Below are 11,525 nucleotides of genomic sequence, written 5' to 3'. Positions count from 1 at the left end.
CTTCCGAAGTCTCATGTTGATCTAGTGATGAACGTATTGTTTGGAAGCATTGCTTGGAATAGCTGCCTCTGTTTCTGGCTTTACAGGAATAGCTTCAAAACCAGCAGTAATCTCGGGCAGCTCCTTACCTCTCCCACCTTTTCCTCCAACCTGCAAGCTTTCTTAATGCTTGCACTGTTTCTGCATCCTTTGAACAGTCTATGAAGGTGCAGCAAGCTGTGAGGAAACATTACAAGTTGGTAGAAGTGAGCTTTGAGTCTACAAATGCAAATATTCATCCTGGGATGGTGGCCATGTTGTTATCTAGTCAGGGAGTAAACCACTATTGAGTTACACGTCAAATATAAACTGTGCACCAAAGATTTGCATTTTGAATCTCAAACACTTGCAATGCAGTGCTCATAAACAAATTACAGATCAGGAATTAGTCACCAAAACTGTTGTGACTAATTTTAAATAACAAGTTAGATGGGGGGGGGGAATCTGCTCAGAGATCATTTGCAAGCTGAAGAAAATAGTCTAAAAATTATTCATCAAGCTTATCAAGCTTTATTCTTGAGTAATGTTGTGTCATCACTAGCAGGTGGTGGGAGAAATGGCACAGCATACCATAATTAGTAATAGCCATGTATTTTTGATACTAGTTTATCTGTGTGATTTATGTCCAGATGGTTATGAAAATGGAATCAAGATAAAATACAACTTCCTGGATCAGAATTTGCTTTCTGGTTAATGAGTCAATTCAAAGCTCATTGTTGTTTCAAAAAAATGATTCTAGATTATTAAGGAATAGTATTAAATGTTGGGATCATTCCAGCTTTATCACTGGCTTTCTTTTTTTAGAGCAATATTACGCACGAGCACCACCACAGGTATGTGTTATAATGCCACCTTACTATGTGCCTGCGTACAGAAATTGTTCTGCTTGGTGCAGACGCTGACCATGTAGCCTTGCCAAACTTTAACTGCTGACCCTCAAAAGTTACCAATGACTTATCATGGCAAAGACATTTGGCATGGCCTGTGATAGGAAAGGCTCTCAGCCTTGGTTCAGAGGATGCTTAAATAGCTCTTTTGCCATGAAGGGTTGTTGGGTGGTGTGCGGTATTGAACTGGAAACAGCAGGAACTTCCTCAGATGGGCCCAACCCTTGCATAAAGAAGCAATGCTAACTCATGAAGTATGCTTGCTGGGTCACAGTGTTCTTATTTATACATCTGTAGCTTTTGCTAATAAATTTTGCTTTCAAGTAGCCTTCAGTTCCAGCAAACATCACAGAATCAGGACATAGGTTGGAACAGGGGGTGTGGGGACATCGTGGGGCCATTTAGGGGACATTGATGGGGCATTGAGGGGGCAGAGATCATTTGCAAGCTGAAGAAAATAGTCTAAAAATTATTCATCAAGCTTATCAAGCTTTATTCTTGAGTAATGTTGTGTCATCACTAGCAGGTGGTGGGAGAAATGGCACAGCATACCATAATTAGTAATAGCCATGTATTTTTGATACTAGTTTATCTGTGTGATTTATGTCCAGATGGTTATGAAAATGGAATCAAGATAAAATACAACTTCCTGGATCAGAATTTGCTTTCTGGTTAATGAGTCAATTCAAAGCTCATTGTTGTTTCAAAAAAATGATTCTAGATTATTAAGGAATAGTATTAAATGTTGGGATCATTCCAGCTTTATCACTGGCTTTCTTTTTTTAGAGCAATATTACGCACGAGCACCACCACAGGTATGTGTTATAATGCCACCTTACTATGTGCCTGCGTACAGAAATTGTTCTGCTTGGTGCAGACGCTGACCATGTAGCCTTGCCAAACTTTAACTGCTGACCCTCAAAAGTTACCAATGACTTATCATGGCAAAGACATTTGGCATGGCCTGTGATAGGAAAGGCTCTCAGCCTTGGTTCAGAGGATGCTTAAATAGCTCTTTTGCCATGAAGGGTTGTTGGGTGGTGTGCGGTATTGAACTGGAAACAGCAGGAACTTCCTCAGATGGGCCCAACCCTTGCATAAAGAAGCAATGCTAACTCATGAAGTATGCTTGCTGGGTCACAGTGTTCTTATTTATACATCTGTAGCTTTTGCTAATAAATTTTGCTTTCAAGTAGCCTTCAGTTCCAGCAAACATCACAGAATCACAAAGGTTGGAAGGGACCTCCAGAGATCATCTAGTCCAACCCCTCTGCTAAAGCAGGTTCTCCTAGAGCATGTTACACAGGACTTCGTCCAGGCAGGCTTTGAATATCTCCAGAGAAGGAGACTCCACAACCCCCCTGGGCAGCCTGTTCCAGTGCTCCATCACCCTCAGAGTAAAGAAGTTTTTCCTCATATTCAACTGAAACCTCTTATGTTTCAGTTTGTACCCATTGCCCCTTGTCCTGTTGCTGGACACCACTGCAAAGAGTCTGGCTCCGTCCTTGTGACTTCCACCCTTAAGATATTTGTATATGTTGATGAGGTCCATCTCTTCAAGTTGTGTCTAAATCTCTTGACCTGGCATACCTGGGCATCTTTTGCAGCAGAAGTGCTCTGTCTTCTAGGAAATCTCAAAGTAATTTCTTCTTTCTCTTTCTGACCCCACAGGCAAGACTAAATCTTGCTTGCATACATCAGTAGTGCTATTTGTGGACAACTGCAGCATGAATGTGCAGAATTTAGTCACTGGTCTAGCTGAAGAACAGTGGGTTTCATATCACCCAAAGTTTAGGCATCTCCTAAGTTTAAGGTTGTTGTCTATGCTCCTTCTATAACTGGGAGAGAGAAACAGCTCCAGATCCATCATATTGCAAGAGAAGAGTCTGAATCACAGCTGCTTGCTTAGGTGGTGATAACTATTTGCCACTTAAAGTTAGGTGAGATGAATTTCACCCTACATTCCCAGGTGACCACAGCTGGTGACTAGTTGGTATCTAAGCAGTAAATGACCTGGCTCTGTTTTGGCTAATGTACTACAGCGGTGAACTTTGAGTTGATATCAGAACCTAATGATGGGATAAAGGGATGGGAACAGAAATCCTGTGTTATCTGGTGTTCTCTTTTACTCTGTGACAGCCATCAGAGGTGAGGAAACCTGCTGTTAGGAGATCTGGGTGCTTGTCATGAAGTGCTTGTTACTGGGAGATTAATCCTCTCTCAGTGCAGCTGAGGAATATCGTGTCTCTTCTAACACCGGCAGTAAGGAAATGCCGAGAAGCACCGTGGGCAGATAGGACTCTTCAGACATTGTCCTTGAAAGCAGACTCCTTATTAGAGTCTGTCTTGACAATCGGAGCTCTGTATTGTCAGAGTGGCTCCGCACACTTATTTCAGCAATTGTCAGCTTAGCTCATCAGGAAATCCCTAAGGCTGAAGTGGGCTCCTAGCATGAGAAATGTTTCTGAATTTGCTGTTGGAAGCTTTTCTTCAGGTAGAACAGATATTTCAGAAGAATGCTCATATCTGTTTCCTGATATGAGTGTATTTGACTCTTAATCCTCCTTTCCTGCACCAAGTAATTTCAGTTGACTGTGCAGGGCAGAGGGCTTCTCATGGAGGAGTGTGCTGTGGGTTGCACTGGGTTGGTTCCTGGTCCTGACCTCCTTTTCTGTGCTGAGACCTACTTCGCGGTCAGCCTGTGTGCGGCACCCAGCTGTACTACCCAAGGTAGCTGGTTCTTTGGACTAAAGTCAGAATAGCAACGTATATAAAAAAAATACAGGTAATTACAATGCGGATGTACATGGAGGTTGATACCATGTGCACATTCTCCTGGAGAAGGGTCATTACAAAAAGAAATAACCTATCACCAAAAATGCAGTTACATTTGGGGTAAGAGTGCTTAAGAACATTTTAGTGAGACAAAAATACCCTTTGTATCTGACTTAAGCTGCAAAAGCAACCCAGGACAGTTTTGTGTGGGTTGTGGAAGTTGTCATCATCTTTACTCAGTGAAGGAAGAGAAGGTTCTGCCTCTATTTTGCATCCCTGTAAGATGGTACCTTTGGGCACAGGGCCACCATGGTGCTATTGCTTAGTTCAGAGTGGGAGAAGAGGGACCTGTGCTGAAAGATGGGGGTTGCAGCCTAGAGGGGGGTATTCTTCTTCCTTGAGGTCCCAGAAAAGAGATCAGGTAAGGCATATGTGCTCTTTTCCAAATGAACTCAGTAAAGTTTGTTCACAGGAATTCAAACCTCTGACTAACTTGTTCCTGAGCAGAACAAGAACAAAGCAAAAATAACCTGTGGAAGGTGTCCTGCTGGGACGCAGGGGAGGGAGCAAGCCAGCCAGCCACCCCCTGGAAACAACGGCCGTGTAGCAAAGGAGGCTGCGCTGCCTGGTGTTTCCCAGGGCGAGCAAACACCAGCTCATGAGCCACGTTAGTGGGCAGGGTGAAAAATGCCACTATCAGATTGAACTGTGGCTGTGTGCATTTGTTTAATCCAGCCAATGCTTCTATTTCTGGAGACTTTGATGCAAGAAATGTAGCTTCTGGCAGAAGCATGAGTGGATGTGTTAAAACTAAACTTAGGCAAGATAGCAAGGCGAGAGACAGGAAAGCAGGGAGAGGTAAATGACAAGAACTTACTCAAAGTGGAGGGTGGGGGAAACCCCCGTATCTCTGGACCTGAATTTTGAAAGCCACAACCCTCAGCTCCTCCTAAAGCTTTTTCAGTACCTGTTACTTTCAGCTGAGCTGTCAAAGGGGGGTCTTTAGAAATGATCAATATAAGTTAAAATAGATATGGCACAAGTTTTTGTAAAACATCTGCCTTATCTTTACATAATGAATCAACAAAGATGAGCTTGAAAGAAATGTAATAAATTATTCAAAAACCTCCCATGCTTTTGAAATGCTAACAAGTCAAATCCTTTGAGACTGCTTGATCAGATTATGGTGTATCACACAGTAAATCTAATTGGTTATATCCAGTCCTGAATTATCAGATTTACTAGTTTGGCCAAAATAATTTAAGCAGGGCATATAACATGAATGCTGTGTATAGCTGAAATAATGCCAAATGATTTTAATTAGTCATAGAATCATAAGAAAATAGAATCATAAAATAAATTCACTTTTACAAAATTAGGAACTCTATCCAAATTCCCTACAGTTTGGGAGCTGGCAAGCATTTGTGCTTTTACCAGACTTCTGCTCAGCTGCACTGCTCCTGGCTCCCTTCCTGCTTTTTTTGGGTGCCCAGCTTGAGACTGTAAGTGCCCTCTTTCAGTAGGTGCCTGGGACTTTCTGAGAACCAGACTTCTTTTAAGGCAAACATACAACCACAATACAGACTAAAAATTCAAATGGAGTTTGAATTTGTTTAATTTTATTGCTTCCTACCTAAATATTAGCATGATATATGCACTGAAGTAGTTGGCTTCAGGACTAGACACGTTGTGTTGGTGTGTTAGCACCTTCTACGCATGTTGGTTAGGACAGATCCTGGAACACAATTCATTTGCATTTAGGTCTGTGAATTCTATTCCTCATAACGACTGAAATCAGGACAGCATTTAGGTGCATATCCAAGTACTTTACTGAATTAAAGCCAACAAAAGAAGCAACAGAAGTCCTTCTCTGCAATACTTAGGCTCAATCCTCTCTCTTCAGCAACAATTTTAGGGTGCAGCTTCCAACCAAAGTCCCTCACAAAGGCAAGGGCCACATCTCATGCTGACTGGGGAAATACACATATGCCTTGAAAACCCATGGTCACTGTGGATGTTACATGGGGCTCACAGCAATATTTGTTTTCACTGGAATGTTTTCCTGGCCGAGAGGGATGTGTAAAATACGATGATTGTTTCCAGAGCTGTTTTGTTGCCCAACAGGCTTCCTTCAAAGGCTTCAGCTGGGTGTATGGGCTTGAGCTAGCCAGCCTGGTGAAGGGACCCCTGGCACTGCTCAGCACTTGGCTCTTTCTTACTTAATGCTTTCTTGCTTCCCATCTCTTCTAAACCTTGGGACCAGGCTGACACACATGAGAGAGCATCCAGGTCTTAGCAGAGACACCAATATGTCCACCCGCACTGGTTCCCTGTCCCCGGTGTGAGGTCCTGCTACATGGCCTGGCTCAGGGAAGCCAGGGAGGGGAACGGGGTGCTCAGCAGATCACTGTCTCTGACAGGGTGTTTATTACAGCTCACCTTCTGGGGCTCAGAGCATCTCTGGGAGAAGCTTTAATTATCACTTTCCCTCCTACAGCAAATAGTAGAGACCACTGCTTAAGAGCCTCTTCTATGCTTTTGAAGGCTCTTGATGGGATCCCCTGGCTATCTCTGTGTGAAGAAATAACAAGGCTTGAACAGTAAAAGCATTCCCCTTTGGAAATGTTTTCCAGTGCTTGGCCTGTGCTGATTGGTAATACATTTGCCGAGTGAACAAATTCTTCTTTACCAGCCTTAGCAATCCCAATGCCAACTGCATTTGTTATTTGGGAGCACTTGACACTGACCAGTGCTCTTATCTCATTGCTTGGTGAAGGGGAAGAACGAATGAATCATCCCATTTATGGACAGTAAATCTTCAGGTTTGGAGCACTTAAACTAGGGAGAAGTCACTGTCCTTCGCCCAGGCTGGCCACCCTGCTTGGGGATGGAGGTCAGGGCTTTTTTTTGTCTTGGGAGCAGAGGGAGGGGAAAACACTAACCACAGCTACACCCAGAAATGCTGCTTTCCAGGACCAGACCCCTGGGGTAAATGGTGATGTGCCAGTGTGCCTGGGCAGCAAAACCCATGGCTTTTGTCAGCTGCTGAATGTGAGAAATTAGGATTAAAAACTGAAGTGCAGAGGAGCTTTTGAATGTTCAAAAGGCTTTATGTTTTAATGAGTGTTTGGTGCTAAGTTCTCGGCTCCTTGAAAAGCTCTGATATGAGGAATATGGTGTTGGGAGGAAGCAGGGTTTTAGTGCAGAGCCAGGTCTCCAGTGGTGATGCCCATTTCTGGGGGGAGGTGTGGCAGTCATCTAAATAGCAAGTTTATCCAGCTGAGAAGCTTGTGCCAGCCTTGACAAAGACAAGAGAGCCAGGCTGTTCCCTGGCCTCCAGCGGTCAGCCCTCATCCGTTGATGCAGTAGGGTCACTCCAGGATCATCCTTCTGGACCCTGTGTCTGAGCTCCTGCTGGGGTTTGCCTGAAGTTCAAACCTGGGCTCTGGTGCAAACGGGGGAGGTAAATGCTGCTGTGCTGGAATACAGTTGGTGTGGTAAGGGCATCTTGCCTTGAATAAGTCTTTCCTTGGCAGATGATAGGGCCATGCATGATGCTGAATGCAAAAAGGAGAGGTGACACGAACCAAAAGCAGTTCATATGGTGTGCCTCATTCCCCAGGGAAGAGGCTCTGCAAAGACAGCACTGAGCAGCACGAGAACTAACAGCTTGTGTGTAAACAGAATAACATGTAACAAGACAGCCAGGCAGACGGAGGCACGGCCAGTGTGGTTTAAGACAGGCAAGGGTGCTAAAGGCAAATACCGTGATGAGCGCTAACGCAGTATAGGGAGTACTTAAGAGCAAGCACAGACCTGCAGAGGGGTCTGCAGTGCCTCCTGCTATTTTGGAGACAGGGCAGACGAGTAACTTGGACAAATGGAGGAGAACAAAGCTATTGGTTTGCTGCCCTGAGGTGGGTATGTTCTGAGTATTTATTATGTTAAAAAGCATGGTGTAGTCCTTGGAGGTCCCTGATGCAACTTGAATCCAGCAATGCTGCCCAGTGCTGTGTGCATTTGGCTGGGATGCAGCCTGGACCCTTAACTTGCTCTGCTGATCCCCATGTCAGGGTGAAAGGCTTGTCCTGGGTGCAGCGGTGCATTGTGTTCCTGGCTACACCATGGCCAGACCTGCTGCTCAGGGGACCTCCTGCTCTGCAGCTGTGAGCAAGCTGTGGTGGGGTACTGGCTCTGAGCTGTAATACACCAGTGTTCCGCGCATGGACAGCCGTGTTGGCCTAAAATGAGCTGGGTTTTTTTAATGAGGCTAGGGACAACTTTGGTATTTGGGCACAGCTGGATGGCACTACAGATCTGAGGGTGTGAGCCGGGACCTGCACCCACGGGCACCCCCAGCAAAGCTGGTGCTGCAGCTGGGTACTACAGTCGTCGTCCAGTGCACTTGTCCATTTTGCAATTAACTTTTTTAAAAGTATGAATGCTCATAAGGATATCTAATGATGCGTGGTAGGAGAGAAAACAAGCTTGAGTGTGTTTCAGTAATGTGTTTAAGTGTCAGCTGAAGAGACAAAGCTGGTCCCCTGCCTTCAGATCGAGTCCTGGTTAAAAGCTGGCCATCTGCAGGGAATCACAGGCAAGTGGGTGAGCACCTGGCAGATGTTTAATCATTTTGTGGATTCTGCCCTTTCCACTTAATTAAAAATCTGCCTGGTTGCAAACCTTCACTGGAGAATACAGCTCCTTCTGCACTTCTGTTGGGGAGAGGTTTGGGTTTTTGCCATGACGGATGCTCAGACTGCAGAATAATGCTTCAGCCAGACAGGGGTGTGATGGACTACAGAAGTTTTGACTTACAGTGACAGAATATTACCTCTATACATTAAACTGGCCTAGCAGGGATGGCTGTCCCCACTCCTTTGGGTGGAGATGTTGGCCAGGAGGGCCTACCTATAGATATGCTATTGCTTTGTCTGTGAAAAAAACTGTGAAACATTTGTATTTTGGGGCAAAAGAGCCATTTTGCAGAGGGTTGGAATGGCTGCAAAAAGCTTGAGGTGATGCAGAAGGGTGTAATGGCTGTTTAATGGTGGAAGGCATCTCTGACTTTGATAGTTTTCCTCTTCCGTGGGGTGCCTTAGGCTGTCTTTAAACCCCTGTGTGGGCAATGGGATGGATGGTCTCCTTTGAAGATAGACCTGGCAGAGCTGCTGAAGATCAGTAGCGACGTGACACAGTGTGCAGGGAAGGTGTCCTGTGGTCTGACTGCATGGTGTAGTCACAGGTGGAAGTGGGTGGTGCACAGAGGGGGTGACACCGGGGACTGAAGCCCAGGATTAGTGCAGGCTGGTGCTTTTGGCTGCCCATTGCTAGCTGTGACAGGGGCGTTTGGCTTTCCCATAGTTGTTTCCTTTTGGATGGGAAGAAATAACTGCCTATTTCCTAAGATGCTCACTCAAGTCAGTTTGACAGCCTGAAAAAAGGAATTAAATGCATTGAAGCTGCTAGCAGAAGCTCACAAATCCTTAAGCCTTCTCAACAGATCTCCACAGAGCTATAAAATCCATGGAGAACTGCAGTGGAGAAATGATATACGTATTCCCAGTTTAAAGCTCAAACTGCCAAGGTCTAATTTGCTGGAAATCATCTGGCCATGACAGAGGTCTTATGTGCTGTCTGTCAGGGTAACCACTGGAAGACAAGACTTGCCAGAGCAAAAGAAAAATAATGTCCTTCTGCCTTTCCTATTTTTCCTCCAAAATTGCCTTTAGGTCATTGTTTAACCTTTTTATTCAACCCCACAAATACCTGTTTTGAGTAGACAAGAGATTCTCTTCTTGTTTTAAACAAGAGCACTAAAGGCAGTTATGGGGTTTTTTTTCTGCTCCATGTGATGGCACAGGGAAGCAGGAGGCCCGGAGCTGTTGGGTATCTCCTGCCCATCCCAGGTAGTGGTGTGAGTGGAAATGACCTTTAAAGCCACAGGCTTTCCACTCCGCATATGGAGGTGGGAAATACTCTCCTGTCCTGCTTGTGTGACTACCACCACCACCGCAGCCTCACTACTAAGAAGGGGCACCTACTTCTGCTCTGAAGGGGTGGACCTCAAAGGGGAGGCAAGGAAGGGTTTGGAGGCAATGTTGAGCTGACCTCTCTGGACATGGCTGAAGTGCCAGCTGCAGCATTTCTTAGTACAACTCTTAATCAAGAGGTAGTTTTGTTTTACAGACCTATGGGGTGTGAGAACCAGACATTAGTGGTGATTTACTGCTGTGTGGGCTGTTAACTACTCAAAATGAAGCGCTGCATGTCTGCTTGCTGCAGATGTCACCAGATCTTGCTTATAGGTGACATGAAAAAAATAAAGCTTCTTTAGGCTCCTACTGGGGAAAGATGCTGGTCCAAATCTTCAGGTAGCCCAAATCAGTGCAACTCCACTGAAATCCATAAAGATTGATTGACTGACAGTGTTGGAGGATCTGCACTGCTGGCCTTGACCGAAATTCTGCTACAGTTACCAGGCACTTCATATGGGCTTTTGCTCGGGGGAAGGACAACTGAGTGGTTCGAAGGCAGTGAAATATTGATTTGGAGACACAACGATAAACAGTTTGTTCTAGTAATCAATCCCAGAACAAGATTAGCATAAGTCAGGATTAGGGCAGGAGCATGTCATGGTAAAATATGTGCTGCAGACTGTCCTGGCAGAGAGGCTCCCAGGATGGGGTATAGATCTGCAGGGCAAGGAAGGAGCCCTGTTGGGGAGAGAGAGGGATTGAGGCTTTCAGGTCAGTATTTGGAGAAGGGGGGGTTGAGATGCACAGGAAGGCTTTGTGTTAAATCACGCCACCAAAGATGATGCCATAAACTTGCAAGTTTGTCCCTGCATCCCTCTGCCCCCTTGATAAGGGGTGGGTTGAAGGCAGAGCTCTGATTCTGGTTCAGAAGTCTTGATTTGTATGCTGCCTTCCTACCTTCCCTAGCACTGCCCCATACCACCCCTCCCTTGACCAGCCAGGATGTCTGGCTCACTATCTCCTTTCCATGTTATTCCTGTGTAAGCCCTCAGCATCCCCCAGTGTGGCTCCTGCTGTCGGAGGGGCTCGGGCAGCACCGTGCCCGGCTGGCCACAGCTCTGGGGACTGCATGGGGTGGTTGTAAGGTTGAGGGGGTGTGGATGTGACCTCAGACTATGCTAGGGAACAGTGGGGCGTGTTGGAGGTGATGTTGTTTATGTTTCCTTGCACTGTCCTAGCAAAGAAGTCCTCTCCCAGGACAGGGGAGAAGCTGATGCTGCCATCCCTGAAGGGCTCAGCTCAGGAGGCAGATTGCTTGCTCCCCTGAGAGCACAGGAGGCTGATAGCAACACTGCCTGAGAGGTACCAAATCATGTCTCGGGTACCCCACGCCTTCTCCAGGGCAGGATCTCCATTTCAGGTAACCTGTACTAATTTCATGCCTGTTATCTAAGGACTCAGCCTTATTCCTTTCTGATTTCATGGACTTGAACTAGATCTTATTTGGCCAAATAATTATATTAACATCAGATCAGAACTAATAGACACGTAGAAATGCAGTGTAGTACAACATTTTATGTGGCCCACTGCTCTAAAATTATTTTTCTTTTGTCCTTCTAAAATAGCATAAGCTCTTAATTCCACCAGGAGTCTTTGTCCACCTTTGAAAGCTGCCCCTAGACATGAATTTTGGTTCAAATGTTCAACTGCCTTTAATCAGCTGCATTAGAACTTCTATACAGCTGCTGTGATTTGTGCCAGCAAATGAGCTGGTGTCTCGTGTCACAGACCCATCTTTATGGCTAGTTGACTGTACACAGGCTAACTTAGTCATTGGCACTCTGAT

The sequence above is a fragment of the Egretta garzetta genome, unplaced genomic scaffold (genome assembly GCF_000687185.1).
Source record: "Egretta garzetta isolate BGI_Z169 unplaced genomic scaffold, ASM68718v1 scaffold292, whole genome shotgun sequence".
Lineage (NCBI taxonomy): Eukaryota > Metazoa > Chordata > Aves > Pelecaniformes > Ardeidae > Egretta > Egretta garzetta.
This window is presented reverse-complemented; position numbering follows the sequence as displayed.